The sequence below is a fragment of the Pteropus alecto genome, unplaced genomic scaffold, assembly GCF_000325575.1.
Source record: "Pteropus alecto unplaced genomic scaffold, ASM32557v1 scaffold413, whole genome shotgun sequence".
Lineage (NCBI taxonomy): Eukaryota > Metazoa > Chordata > Mammalia > Chiroptera > Pteropodidae > Pteropus > Pteropus alecto.
Genome location: NW_006434120.1, coordinates 130107 through 144755, shown reverse-complemented (window position 1 = coordinate 144755; position 14649 = coordinate 130107).

Below are 14649 nucleotides of genomic sequence, written 5' to 3'. Positions count from 1 at the left end.
CCTGCTGAATGCAGGCTACACCATGGCACAGTGACCGTCAGAAGCAGCACTTACTCTAACTGTACAAAGGCTTTCTTTGACAGGGGAGTGTGCCATGGGTTGAGGAAGGGAAACAGAAAATAAAGAAAAGATATTTCTACGTTTGAACTTGAACAAAAGTTAATGTTGACAGTAGAGTTAACTAATAATGGTCAGAACACATAAGTACAGACAGGCATTGCATGACTGAGGCCCAATGGCCAGTGCTCTCTGCAGGTGAGGGCATCTGCCATGCACAGGACCCACAGGGTGGGATTGACTTTGAAAAACTTGATCTTTGAGGATTTGCCATTCTTTTGTCTAAGGGTTTAGTAAATATTTGTGTAGGCAGGAGATAGCACCACAAGGGCTTTGATTAACATGTGTGGGCTTTCTCCTCCCGCTTCCTTGCTGGTGATCAGGGATATTGGCCTACAGGTATGCCATACCTGCTAATTTATATCCCCCTAAACCCTACCTGTTACCTCCACCTCAGAGGTTTTCTTAAAAACATGAACTACTTCAACTTGGAAAGGCGAGACTAAAAGGAGGCCATCAATGCCTTTGCCTATGACCTACTTGTACTCTTTACCTTCAGAAACGAGAGCCGATAAGCCACCCACACCTATTGCATAGGATTCAACAGTCTGTCATTTTTGGCTAAGAGGCAGGACAGGTTCTGGCAAACTTAATAAGCAGATTTTCTCAGTGATATAATTTTTCTTGCTTAATGCAGCTCTACTTCCCGTGGTTAAAACAGTCAACCTAAAGAAAACAGAAGTTGCCTGACCTGATGTGAAATATAAATGAAAGTTTTCTTTTTCATTTTTTCTTAGTTGTTTTTTCTCTTTTTTAAACTTCCATTTTCTTAAGGGCAATTGAGAGTGGACTTTATCTTTTATAGGCCACCTTTATACAAGACAACTTGGGTTAGAGTTATGAAAGTGATATAATATTAAATCTGCTTTTCAAAGCAGCCAGCATTAGTACCATATATAGCATTTAAGTGTTTTAATTGCTTGATTAACATTAAATGCTTACTTCACTGTCACTGTCAGTAACAGTGACTGTCACTGTTACTCTTATCTCTATGTATATGGCCAGTGATAGAGAGGGTATGTAAAACTATTAAAAGCAAAGGGCAATGAATGGAACCTAAGCAACACGTGCAGTTACTTCTGTAGATAATCACAGTAAAGACCAGTTCCCATGTCAGTAACCCCTCCCCAGAAATCTCAGATCTTTTCGACTGAGAAAACCCAGGTTTTAGGCTAGGCTAATGCCCCTTCATCTCAGACCATGTCACAAAAACTGGATCCTCGTCTATTCTTCCACTTCCTAGTGTGGAAATGTCATCTATAAAGCAGGAATACCTGGCCTAAGAGACATACCACTTTCCCAGCTGTTATTATAGGGTTAAAGCAAGGTAATAGATTTGAAAGTGATTTTAAAAGTTTAAAATGTACTAATTCAGAAGTCTACAGAAGCACATTTTTGTTTCACTATAAAAAAGATGTAATCATAAAAGATCTCTTTTCTTGTAATAGTCTAAGTAAACAAATGTCACAGATATTTTTGGAATTTAGCACTTTGTCAGGAAGCTAAGCAATATACCTAAAACTCGTTAAAAAATTGAAAACTCTAATTCTGACTTTTATGTATAAATCAAGTTCAATGAGGTGGCACCAGTCTTTTAGAGAGAAATTTTTTCAAGAGAGACAGAGTGTGACTCTTAGTCAAAACCAAATTGATTCCAGCTTTCTCAATTTATGAACTTCCATTTTTGTTTTCTGCTGCTTCTACTGCCACTGTGGGTACTGCTCCATTATTGGGCTGCTGGCTCCCTATGAACCATTCCTTTCCTGGATAGACTGCAAAAAGTGAAGAAACAACATTCTACAATCCAAAGTCAGTATTGGAGAGAGATGGGCCAGACTCCCATTTCAGCAACGAAAGTTAATATGCAATCAAAATAGCAGCACTTTATTAACAGTGGGTGGGGTCAGGGATGAAGACACCAAAGGCCATTTTATTAAGCCCTTAAGCTGGGTAGTGACTTTTATAAATCAATTCTTCATACTTTAATTTGTATTCTCCTTGAATACAGAAGCAAGAGCTGCAATATGCTATAGCAATGCCCTAAGCTTTGTGATCTAAAAATCTGATTCTACTCCTTACTATCTATATCTTTCTGTCTAACTATCTATCATATATATACACACACATACATAATACTGATAAATTACTTCAGATTTTGAAGCATGAGCTTCAGTTTCTTCATATGTAAGAGGGATATAATAACATAATATTACATATTTTCGAGTGTCGCCTTGAAGATTGAAAGTATTCTATATTAAATGCCTAATGTAGGACTTAGCACATAGCATATCTCAAATAAGAGAAGTAGTAACTGTTATTTTGTCAAATGCTTTTCTGCATCAATTGAGATGATCATGTGTGTGGAGAGGTGTTCCTCCATTCTGTGAATGTGGTGTATTAAACTGATTAATTTTCATAAATTGAACATTCTTGCATTCCAGAAATAAATCACTGTTGGCCATGATATATGATATTCTTAATATAGTGTTGAATTCAGTTTGCCAGTATTTTGTTTAGGATTTTTACAGCAATAGTCATAAAGGATATTGGTTTATAGTTTTATTTGTTTGTTTTTTCTTGTAGCATCATTGCTGGATTTGCTATCAAAGTAATACTAACTTCATAGCATGAGTTAGGAAGTGTCCTTTCTTCATTTTTTTTTTTGGAAGAATTAAGGGTTGGTGTTAATTTTTCTTTAAATGTCTGGTAGAATTCTTCAGTGGAGCCATTTGGCCCATGACTTTTCTTTGTTGGAGATTTTGATTACTGATTAATCTTACTAGTTATACATTGATTTATATTTTCTGTTTATTCATAATTCAGTTTTGGTAGATGTATATTTCTAAAAATTTGTCCATTTTGTTTAGGTTATCCAATTTGTTGGCACACAAATATTCATAACATTCTCTTTAATAGTTTTTAATTAGCAATAATGTCCCATTTTGATTTCTGATTTCAGTTATTTGAGTTTTCTCTCCTTTTCTCAATATAGCTACAGATTTGTTAATTTTATTGGTCTTTTCACAGACCAACTTTTGGTTTTGTTGATTTTTTACTATTGTTTTTCTATTTTGTTTATCTCTACTTTAAATTTTATTAATTCTTTTCTTTTGCTAGCTGTGGATTTAGTTTGCTTTTCTTTTTCTAATTCCTTAAATAGTAAAGTTTCAGTATTGATTTGAGATCTTTTTTTAATGTAAGAATTTATAGCCATAAATTTCCTTTTTAGCACTGCTTTTCTGCATCCCATGAATTTTAGTATGTTGTGTTTTTGTCTTCCTTTTCACTTACCTCAAAGTATTTTCTGATATCCCTTTTGATTTCTTAATTTCTACATATTGTGGATTATTCAGTTTTCCTTCTGCTATTGAATTCTAGCTTCATTCCACTGTGATCAAATAAGAAACTTTATATAATTTTAACCTTCTAAATGTATTAAAATTTGTTTCGTGGTCTAACATATGGTGTATCCTGGAGAATGTTACATGGCCACTTGAGAAAAAATGTATATTCTACTGTTGTTAGGTGGAGTGTTCCATATATTGTATGTCTGATAAATCCAATTGGTCCGTAGTGTTGTTCAAGTCCACTGTTTCTTACTGATCTTCTGTTTGGCTATTCCATTCATTACTGGAGATGGGAGTGTTAAAGTTTCCTACTATTATCTTAGAGCTGTCTATTTTTCCCTTCAATTCTGTCAATGTTTGCTAAATATATTTTGGAGCTCTTTGAAGGCTTTGTGCATATATGTTTTTAATTGTTATATTTTCTTAGTGAATCAACCTTTTTATCAATACATACTATCCTTCTTTGTCTCTTGTAATAATTTTTGACTTAAAGTCTATTTTGTCTAATATTCATAGCCCAGCTCTCTTTAGGCTACTATTTTCATGATAAATCTATTTCATCTTTTTATTTCCAACCTAATTCTCTCTTTAGAGCTAAAGTAAGTTCTATGTTGATACAGTATAGTTCAATTATTTTAAAAAAATCTCTTCTGCCAATATATGCCTTTTGATTGGAGAGCTTAGTCCATTTACATTTGATATAATTACTGATAAGGAAGATCTTATTTTTGACAGTTTTTAATTTGTTTTCTGTGTAGCACATCTTTTTTGGTCCCTTTTCTCCATTACTACCTTCTTTTGTGTTTAATTGAGTCTCTGTAGTGACAGATTTTGACTCATTTTTTATTTCCTTTTGTATGTTCTATAGATATTTTCTTTGTTGTTACCATGGTGATTACAAATAACCTCCTAAGGTTATAACAATCTAAATTGAATTGATACCAACAATTTCAATTGCATAAAAAACTCTACTCCTTATAGCTGCACTCTTTTATGTTGTTAATGTCACAAATTATATTTTTTATATTATATACTCTTTTATATAGATTTATAATTACTTTTTTAACCATTTGTCTTATAAATCCTATAGTGGAGTTAAATTTAAAGTGGAGTTAAATTGAAAATTACAATTATAGTGGCTTTTATTTTTATATTTATACAGCTCCTAAAACTGTTGGAAATTTCTAAGCGATGAGAACAATGAAGATGTCTTTTGTTATGTGAATAAGATGACTTTTAGAAAGTCATTAGATAACCTAAGGGTGGAGGTTGATTGCCTTGGTTTATTAAAGGGTTGGAATTTTTAGTCTCACCTCTGGACCTTGAAGGAGGAGAGAGGGGCTAGAGATTAAATTCAATTACCAATGGCCAATGATCTAATCAATTATGCCTATATAATGAAGCTTCCTTAAAAACCTAAAAGGATGGATTCAGAGAGTTTCTGGGTTGGTGAAAACATGGAGGTGCTGGGAGAGTGCGAATTTAGAGAGAATAGAAGCTCTGTACTCCTTCCCAAAGACCTTGCCCTACGCATCTCTTTCACGTGGCTGTTTCTGAGTTACATTCTCTTATAATAAGCCAATCGAATGGCAAGTAAAATGTTCTCTGAATTCTGTGAGGCACACTAGCAAGTTAATTGAATCTACGGAGAGAATCACAAGAACCTCTGATCTGTAACATGTCAGTCAGAAGCATAGGTGACAATCTAAACTCATGATTAGCATCAGAAATGGGGATACGGGGGGTAGTCTTGCAGAAATGAGACCATAACCTATTGGATTTGACGTTATCTACAGGTAGTGTCAGAACTGAGTTAATTACTAGTGATATTAGAAAAGATACACATCTGAGAAGGACTTCATTTAGCATTTATTACAAAGCAAGTTAGTTGTGATGGATCCTCTCAGGTGTTGTTTATCTGGGAAGGTCTTAGTTTCCTCTCTCACTTTTGAAAGATAGTTTTCTGGATGAAGAATTCTCAGTTGAGTTTTTTTCTTTCAGCACTTTAAATACATCATATCATTGTCTTCTGGCCTCCATAGGTTTTGCTGAGAAATCAAGAAATAATTTTATTAAAAAGTCCTGTACTTGGTAAATCACTTCAGTCTTATTGATTTCAAAATTCTCTCTTTGGCTTTGGCTTTTGATAGTTTGATTATAATGTGGCTTGATACAGGTTTCTTTTGGTTATGCTACTTGGAATTTGTTGAGCTTCTTGGATTTGTAGATTCATATATTTCGTGAAATTGAGAAGTTTTCAGCTATTATTCCTTCAATAATTTCTCTGCCACTTTTCTTCTGGGACTCTCATAATATATATATTGATCCTTTTGATCATATTTCATAAGTTTATTAGATTTTGTTCACTCTTTCATCTTTTCTTTTCTGCTCCAAAGACTCAATAATTTCAGATGTCCTGTCTTCAGGTTCTCTTATTCTTTTTTTCTGCCCACTTACATCTGTTGTAGAACCCCACTAACGAATGTTCCGTTTCAGTTATTATACTTCTTAGCTTCAAAGTTTCTGTTCGTTTCCCTTTTATAATTCTTATCTCTCTGTTGATATTTTTTTCATATACTGTTTTCCTGATTTTCTTTACTTTTTTGTCCATGTTTCCCCTCAGCACTTAGAGCATATTTAAGAGAGTTGTTTTAGTCTTTGTCTAATTAGTTGATTGTCAGCTTTCTTAGGAAGATTTTGTGCCGATTTACTTTGTTCCTTGGATGAGCTGTATTTTCCTTTTCTGTTTGATTGTTTTGGTAAACTATGTTTTTGTTGTTGTTGTTATTGCTGAAAATTGAACATTCCATGATTATAATATGGTAATTCTAGAAATCAAATTCCTACCCCTCTTCCTCAGGGTTTACTTTGTGTTTTGTTTGTTTGATTGTTGAAAGCTGTGATAATCCATTTGTTTTTAGACTTTTTCAAAAGTCTATTCCTTGCCATGTGTGATCACTGAAGTCTCTCTTACTTTAGCTTGTGTTCAGCTAATGTTTTAATAGAGATTTAATAGAGAGAGAGAGAGAGAGAGAGAGAGACAGAGAGACAGAGAGACAGAGAGACAGAGAGACAGAGAGACAGAGAGACAGAGAGAATAAAATAAAATCACCACTCCTGGTCTTAGTAGACTGGTTCTGTGAGAGGGTATTCTTTCCACTTAGTTAGACTTGCTCTGAGCCTCAAGATCAACTGAGGTAAAAGTTTAAGGCTTTCTCAGGATTATTCCGTGAACATATGTTATCTATGTATGCATGTGGATTTCTAGATTCCCCTATAGAAATAACTGCTTTTGAATCTCCTAATTTCCCAGTCACATCCTACTTTCTTCCTTTCTTCTCTGGGCCTTAGTCTATTGTATGTCTCATTTGAGGATCTATTGCCCTAGGCATCTGTTGGTATGTAATCACCTTTATAGCTTTTATGAACAGAGCCTTCAGCTTTCCTTGCTTGTGTTCTGAGTTATGTGAGAAAGAGACAGGGAATCAGTTCTTCAGGTATCCCCAGCTAGAACATGTTAGAACAAATGTACAAAATAATTTGTAAATAAGTTCTGCTCTCTCCCTCTGGTTTAAAAAGTGAAACTAGAAACTGAGTTGTTACTACTTAAGATCAAGACTGTTGCCATTTGTACAAAGATTTGTTTGTTTATTTTTATGATTATATGGAGGAACGTGAGCTTGAAGCTTCCTAGTTCACCATTTTGCTGATGTTACATCATGATTATTTTACATGGACTTACCACATACCATAAACTACACGTAGGTTGTTTTCTCTTTGCTCTCCAGACCTACCTATTCTTTACTCTTCTCTGTCTCAGTCGGTGCTCTGCAGGCTGATCTATACAGGGCCACATCAATGGGCTCTCAGTCCAACTAGGAAGAGAGGGAGGTTATGCATTTAATTCCTTCCCTCAGTGTATACAAGTTGGCTGCATCTTTCCACCAAACGTCACAGCTCTTTTCCAATGACCCTCTCCCTGTAGCTACCCATCTTGAGAACAGAAACTGTCATTTTCTGTTAATACCTGGGGTTAATAAAGAGCTTACAAATCACTATTGCTTTCTGCTGTTTTAGCTTCAAGGTCCTTCGACATCCTTTGCACATGTCTCTAAATCTTTCCACACCTTTGTAAATCACTCTTTTATTAACACTCCTTACTACTCAGTTTGAAAGTGCCATCTGTTTCCTGCTGGAACTCTGATTGACACACTGCATTATTGGCTGCTATGTCTCTTTCAGAGAAATGTTTCTGATTTTAGATAAACATGCTCAGATATTAGCAGATTATGAAGGCTACTTTTGGTCAAGAGATAGGCATTTACTTTCTTGAATGAAATATTTATAATATCAGAATGATACTCAGCTTGGGATTCAAAAAAGTCTCATTACATATAAAGCCTTGATCCTGTAATCTTAAATAGGAACAAATTTGAGGCTCACATAACAACCGAACAAAAAGACTGCCCTTCCTTCATGGGTGGGCAGAGCACAGTAGCAATCCCCCATCACAGTGACCTGCCCACTGACTGGATCATCTTGCCTTGCTCCAAATTGAAAAGATTAGTGGCCAGGAGAAACTGTAAATGGAGATAGTACCTCCTGTGTCTAGAAAAGAGTTACCTATGAGGTGAGATCAAATATGTTAATTGCTCCTTTTCAAATTCATCTTCCTCATTATTGACAGTTTTTTTTCTTAAGCACAGAGCTGATTAGGTCACTTCCTTAGTCAGAAACCCCCTTTGACTACAAGTCAAGAATGACAAATACTCAGCATGTGAGTGGTCACTCCACTCTTATCTCCCTAAAGATACTTTCAATCTTAGAACGATTTCCATCACAGAATTCCAGGAAACCAATCTTTATGTTGCTTTTTATTCAAGGTAAATATATTTTCTCATTCTGTCCTATAAGATAAAATGTGTTTCAAATTCAAAAGCATAGAACTACACAATCTGGCCCCAATCTTCCATCTAGCATTTTAGCACTTTTCCTCTTACTCTTTGGTGCCTTGAAAGATAAAGATATTTAGCTCTTTGCACTGTTCATAGCTCGTATTGGGTATTTAAAATATTTGTTAGACTAATATTGATATAATCTTGTGAATTAAATTCTCTTTAAATACACACATGCAACACTTAAATCTGAGCCAAATCTGAACATTGATGTAGCACTAGATAATATTTGTAAGTTAGTTTAGGGCATTTATTTGTATACATTTATTTACACATATTTAAGAGCAAAAATGATATATTAGATGAAAAGTTGGGAAGTATATTCCTTAGAGAGCAAAATGACATGGTCACTCCCAAGATGCTTTTAACTGACTCTTACAAGCAGATGGCCCTGATGACATTGGTCTTCTTACAGTAAAGTGGTTAACACATTCACATGTGAAGTCCAAGATTTTCTTAGTTGTGGCTCGGCTCTCCAAACTGTATAGCTCATTGTTTCTGAGACAAGTCCTCAAGCATATAACAAATTACTGCTGTTCTCCCAAGTCATCTCAATTTTACTTCTCCTTAGAAAAACCAATTACATCATTTATCTACTGATTTTTTTGGTTTAAGCTTCTTAACACTAATTTACTGAATTCACATTAAAATTTAAACTTCAGTTTTTTAAACAGAAGAGTAAAACAAAAAGCAGTATTTTTTTTTTTTCAAATTAGAGTTAAATTTTAAAATGTATTTAAGGAAAAAATCAATTCTGAATATAGAGAAGTATTGATTCCTCCTATTTAACAATGCAATGAAGAGCATGGCAAGTTGATATTAGATTAATTTCATTTAATCAATTTTCATTGAGAGACTGCTTTGTGTTGGAACTGGACCAAAGGTTAGGAAAGGCTGACAGTCAAAGCAGGTCACTGCCCATCTCCCAAGTTCATACATGAGCGCAGTGTTAAAAGATATGTGCACAGATTGTTGTAACCCGATTATTAATTGTAAACTTTACTCTTTTAGATAATATTCTAAAGCTTTACTTTATTGAGCACTTACTGTGTAATGGGCAATAATTATTTTATATATATTATGTCGTTTAATTCTCAGGGCAACTCTATAAAGTAGGTATTACTCATTTCACTTCAGAGATGAGAAAATTGAAACTCAAGAAGTATGAGTAACACAAAGTTCAATTAGTTAATAATCACAAAGAGCTAGAAGTTAATTATTGGAGTTATATTTTTAGACAGATAAATTTTGAAAACCTTAAAACATAAAGCCAACAGTACAAATAATCTTAAAATTGAATTTTCAGTTTTCAGATAATTCAAGAAATTTCAAATATGTGGTAGTTGTTGACAACCCAAAAAATACTTTTTGTTCAAAGTAGTTTCTTTACCAAAATAACCCCACTGGAAAATATTTTCAAAATCTCTTTTTAAAGCAGCAAAAATAAATTTAGATGTAGCAAAAAATAATTGTTGATTTTGATCTCATCACAGGATTTATCTTCATAAATAACCCAGGGTGGTATGTGGATGTGTGGCCAAGAGTGATAAGATTATAGAATATCAACTAGAAACAGTCACAATAGTGGAGTCTGGGAGTGCATATTTGAAATTAGATTTGGCATATTTGAAACAGCTTTATTATTTTTATTGGTTTAACATATTTTGAAAGTGAGAACAGTGGACCAGGACAAAATAATACTGTTCTTATGAGAAAATTTGGTATAACTTCTATGCAGGAAAATTACTTTTATTAAGAAATTATGATTATTAAAATTTGAAGAAATATGCCTCTCTTTCAGTGAAACTTCTCTAAATGCCAAAGAATAGGTATTGTTCAGATCCTGAGAGCAGACTTTATATTTTGAGGGACTGGAGTTAGCTACAGGGTGATCCAGGGCTTGAGTCTTATATGCAACTTTGTTTGCACAGAGGCCAGAAATAAGAAGGTATAGTTGAGAGAAACTGCTGAGCACAATCTGTACTTTCTTCCAAGAGCTACCTGCACTAATGTAAAAAAGCAGAGTGAACTTCATTTAGAATATAACTCAAGAATTCTATAATCAAGATTTTCTCTATCAAGGAAATGGCAATTAAGTTGGAAGTGTTGCACCAGAAGGCAATGCACAATCTTTGGGTGGGGTGGGGGACAGAAAATTGAGGAACTTGAGTTTTTTTTTGAACTGGAATTTTTAGTTTAGGGTTCCAGAACCACCGGGAAGAGCAAAATTTTGTGAGTGTATATTTGTCTCTGCTTTGGGTGTGGAGGGTGGATCTGGAAGGCATAGACTGATCTCATTCATTCATTAGTCAGATGGCATCATTTAGTGGGTAAGTAAATCTGCTCCAGAGGTAAGCAATGCAAATTAATGCAGCAAAAACTCTTATAAACTTAGAGGATACAAAAAAAAAAACCTAACAATTTATCAATTCTAATCTTAGAACAGAATTTATTTAACAGAATTTGCTTAGTTTGTATATGTATGTCTGTGTAGCGCAAAGTGCAAAAAGGATAGAATATCAACTAGAAAAACAAATTGAGAAATTCACATTCTACCATCTACCAGCTGTGTGGCCTTGGGCACTTTGATTCATTTTCGTGAGCCTCAGTTTCTTCATCTGTAAAATGAAGATAACGAAAGGACCTAGTTCATAGGCTTCTTGTAACGAATAAGTGAGATACAAGCTTAACATTGCCTGGCACTAGTATTTCAACTCATTAAATATTACTATTATCATCAAAGAGCTACGTTGTATATTTAGACAATAAATCTTGCCTTTGATTAAACATGATTTGCCAAGTCTTAAAAGAATTACCTTCTATATGTCTTTCTGTCCCTCATCATTTTCTGACATTGAAGAATTTTCCTGGGAAGTAAATGAAGTCTCATTTCCTGCAACTGAAATAAGTGTGTCTCCTGGGAGGTTCCTCCTCATACATTTTCAGAAGACCCCCCTCTCACAATCCTACTAGACTTTCTCAAGATGACCTAAACCCAGATAGTTGGTTGGCACTAGAGGTTGTAATCAGAGAAAAAAATTGCAAAACTTTCTGTGGTAGCTTCTAGAGGGTAGACAATTTTCTTACATGATTCTCTTTCATAGCCTCTAGAGCTTAGCTCTCATGGTAGATAGGTGTCAATGTCAGCCATGGGAAAGGAGGGTGGGGTGGTTAGAGCATTCACCATTACTGTGGGCAAGGATTGGCTCCAATACAGTGTAACTTCTTCCTGATGTTCCAGAGACAGGCCAGGTAGGCAAGGAGGAAGTAGAAGATACCATCATACCTAGATTTCAGAAAGGTTTTTATTCTATTCAGAGCAACTTGAGAAGATGCCTTAATTTATACCCATGTTCCTCAAGTAGGGTTTTCAAGAAGATCCTGGGAAAGACTGCAGAGACCAGAGCTATGGAACATGGCAGAAACTGAGCATATCTTCACTCCTGGAGCTGGGTCAGCATCTTCAGCACCATTCTACTGGCTCCTCAGCACTGTTCATACTCTATCTGACCTTTCAGTACTTTCCCTCCTGCCATGCCCTTTCTGTCATCTTATCTCTATTGTACCTCCTTGTTAGAGGAAGATTCTTATCTAGGTTGTTACTGGGTTCCACCCTTCAATCAGGATGTTCACCAAGTATGTCAAAATCATCCTAGAGGAATGTGGGCTATGCTCCCTGATAATTTCTCCTTTCTTCATTGCTTGCCTTCCTTGCTCCCTGCCTCCTTCTCTTCCTCTTACACTTCATTTTTCTCCTTTCTTCCTCCTTCCTTCCCTTCCTTTCTTCCTTCCTGACAGTATATTTACTGACTACCTATTATATGCTTGGTGCTGACTTTGTTAGTTATCTGTGTTTAGGTTGGGCTCTTGGACTCTTAAATCTGAAGATGACAGCAAATAGTGTGAGGCTGCTAAAACCTCGAAAGGGAGGAAAATTTATGAATATGTTGAATAAATGCACTCAAGCTAATTAGAAAAATTGTGAAATGATTTAGACTTAAATAAGTTTAGTCCCAAGGTAGCGCAGAACCAAATTTCATTGGGGAATAGGTGAGATCCCAAAAATTAAGCAAAAATAGATCAGCAAAGCAAGTCATATGTATTTTCTGAGCTCTCCCTGGCCCCCACCACCACCCTCAAAACATTTTGGTCTATGCCAGGGCCTATGGGAGGTAAGGGAAAAGTGGAAAAGATGCTTTGGGGAGCCGTCTTGAGACACATATCACTTTGGAACTGCTGAGCAATATACTGTGGATGGATTCCCTGGGGATTTTCAGGCCTGTGACTTATGAAACAGGTACAGCCACTGCAGAGGTTTAGTGGCCTCCTAGGAAGGAATAAGTTTCCTACAGTGAATCATCCTTTGTTCAGGAGGATTTCTCTGACCTCAGCTCCTAAGCAGCTCACCGAAACTTTATTACTCAAGAGGACATTGGAGCAGAACACCACCAGAGTACACACTTTATTTATGTTTGGGGGTATTTTTCAAAGGAACATTTGAACCCAAAGTGGCCCTGGAAACCCTGAGTAGAGGTTTGACATCTTAGAAATCTGTCATGCTTTGTGGAAAATTCTAGAAAGGTCTAGTTCTGTTTGAAAAATAAAACTAATGGTTATTAATATGAAACTGTAACCCTGCTTACTCTCTTCTAATAAAAACTGCAAACTCAAAGTAAAACCAGTTAAATCTTTTGGAGATCTAGATATATCACTTAAAATCAATGTGCTTTTATTTATCTAATTTGATTAATTTTGGATTTCTGGGATGCACAGAGAAAAGTTGCAAAACTTAGATAAGTATTTTTAAGTCTTCAATATTTACTTTTTCCATTCTCACTTTTTTTTTTTTTTAGTGAAGCCTAATGTCTTCCAGCCTTTGGCTTGCAGGTCCATGTGCATCTCTGTAACTGACCCCAGAATATTTACTTATAACGTTTATAAAAATACCCTGCATGCCAAAAGCAGCTAGCTGCAGGAAAATGATAAAATAGAAAAACATTTAATATGCCACTGGGAATTCCCTTACACATTAAATCAAAGGCTCTCTCAGAGGGCTCACAGACCTTGGAAGACCAGCAGATTCAAGCCACACAGAAGAACAACAGCAGAAGAGAACACATGCAGAGAACCCACTCTGGCCAGGGCCCCTTCATGCTCTCCAGAAAATACAACCTGAAGGAGCTTTTGACTTCATTGTCAAAGGGCTCAGAGACAAATGTATCCAGGCACTGTGTGGCTTTTCCATTGGGGTTTTTATAGTTTCTCACATCTTCCCCAGGGTCATCCCACCATCTGACACTTATTGTGCTCCTTACCTGCAGACCACAGTCTGTTTAATTTTTTCCCCAGCTTTACTGAGATATAATTGATATATAACTTTGTGTAAGTTTAAGGTGTACAATGTGATCATTTGATACACACGTATATTGTGAAACATTTACTATAATAAAATTAGTTAACACGTCCTCCACCTCACATATGTAGAGTGTGTCTAAGGAAGAGGTGCTAGAGAAGTGATCCAGGAAATAATGTAGTGGGAAATACCCCCAGGGTAAGTAGTTCTGGATTCCTACCCTGACTCTGAATATATTGACCAAGTCATTGCATGTCTCTGGACGTCAGATATATGCAGGGTTTTCAGCCCTAGTGGTTTCAAGAAATACCCTTACTATTTAAGTTAGTGACATGGAGTAGTTGGGTATTTAGCTACCCCCAACCCATTCCCATGTCAACCAGCTCTGCTTTATCAATTTTATGTTTTGAATAACATATAATATTTAATTCACAAAATGTGTCTTCTGTTAAAAAGAAAAGGTTAATAACAACCTCTGGAACAAAAAGAGGTTCCTATTAAATATTAACATAATTTGAGGCTCAGTATTATCTTGGACTCTAATTTCCCTCTTCTTGTTATTCCCACTAAAAGCTGGTCATAACGGGTTTGTTACATCTGGAGACACTAAGGAGCTGTCAGGGCATAAGCACCCAGACAGGGTCCATCTCAGAGGTGGAGTTGGGTGGCATGATTCAAGGATGCAGCCCTGCGTTTGCAAAGGATGATGCGATCCCACAATCTTCAAGCTAAGCCAGTTAGCAGAATGCCTTTCCTCTCTTTTGGATTACTTTCTGTAAGAATGGCACCAAAGTAGTGTACTGTATCCTGCCTGCCTGCCAAAATTTTTTGTTTGTTTGTTTTGTTGCTGCTGTTTTGTTTTTTAAACTGAATCAGA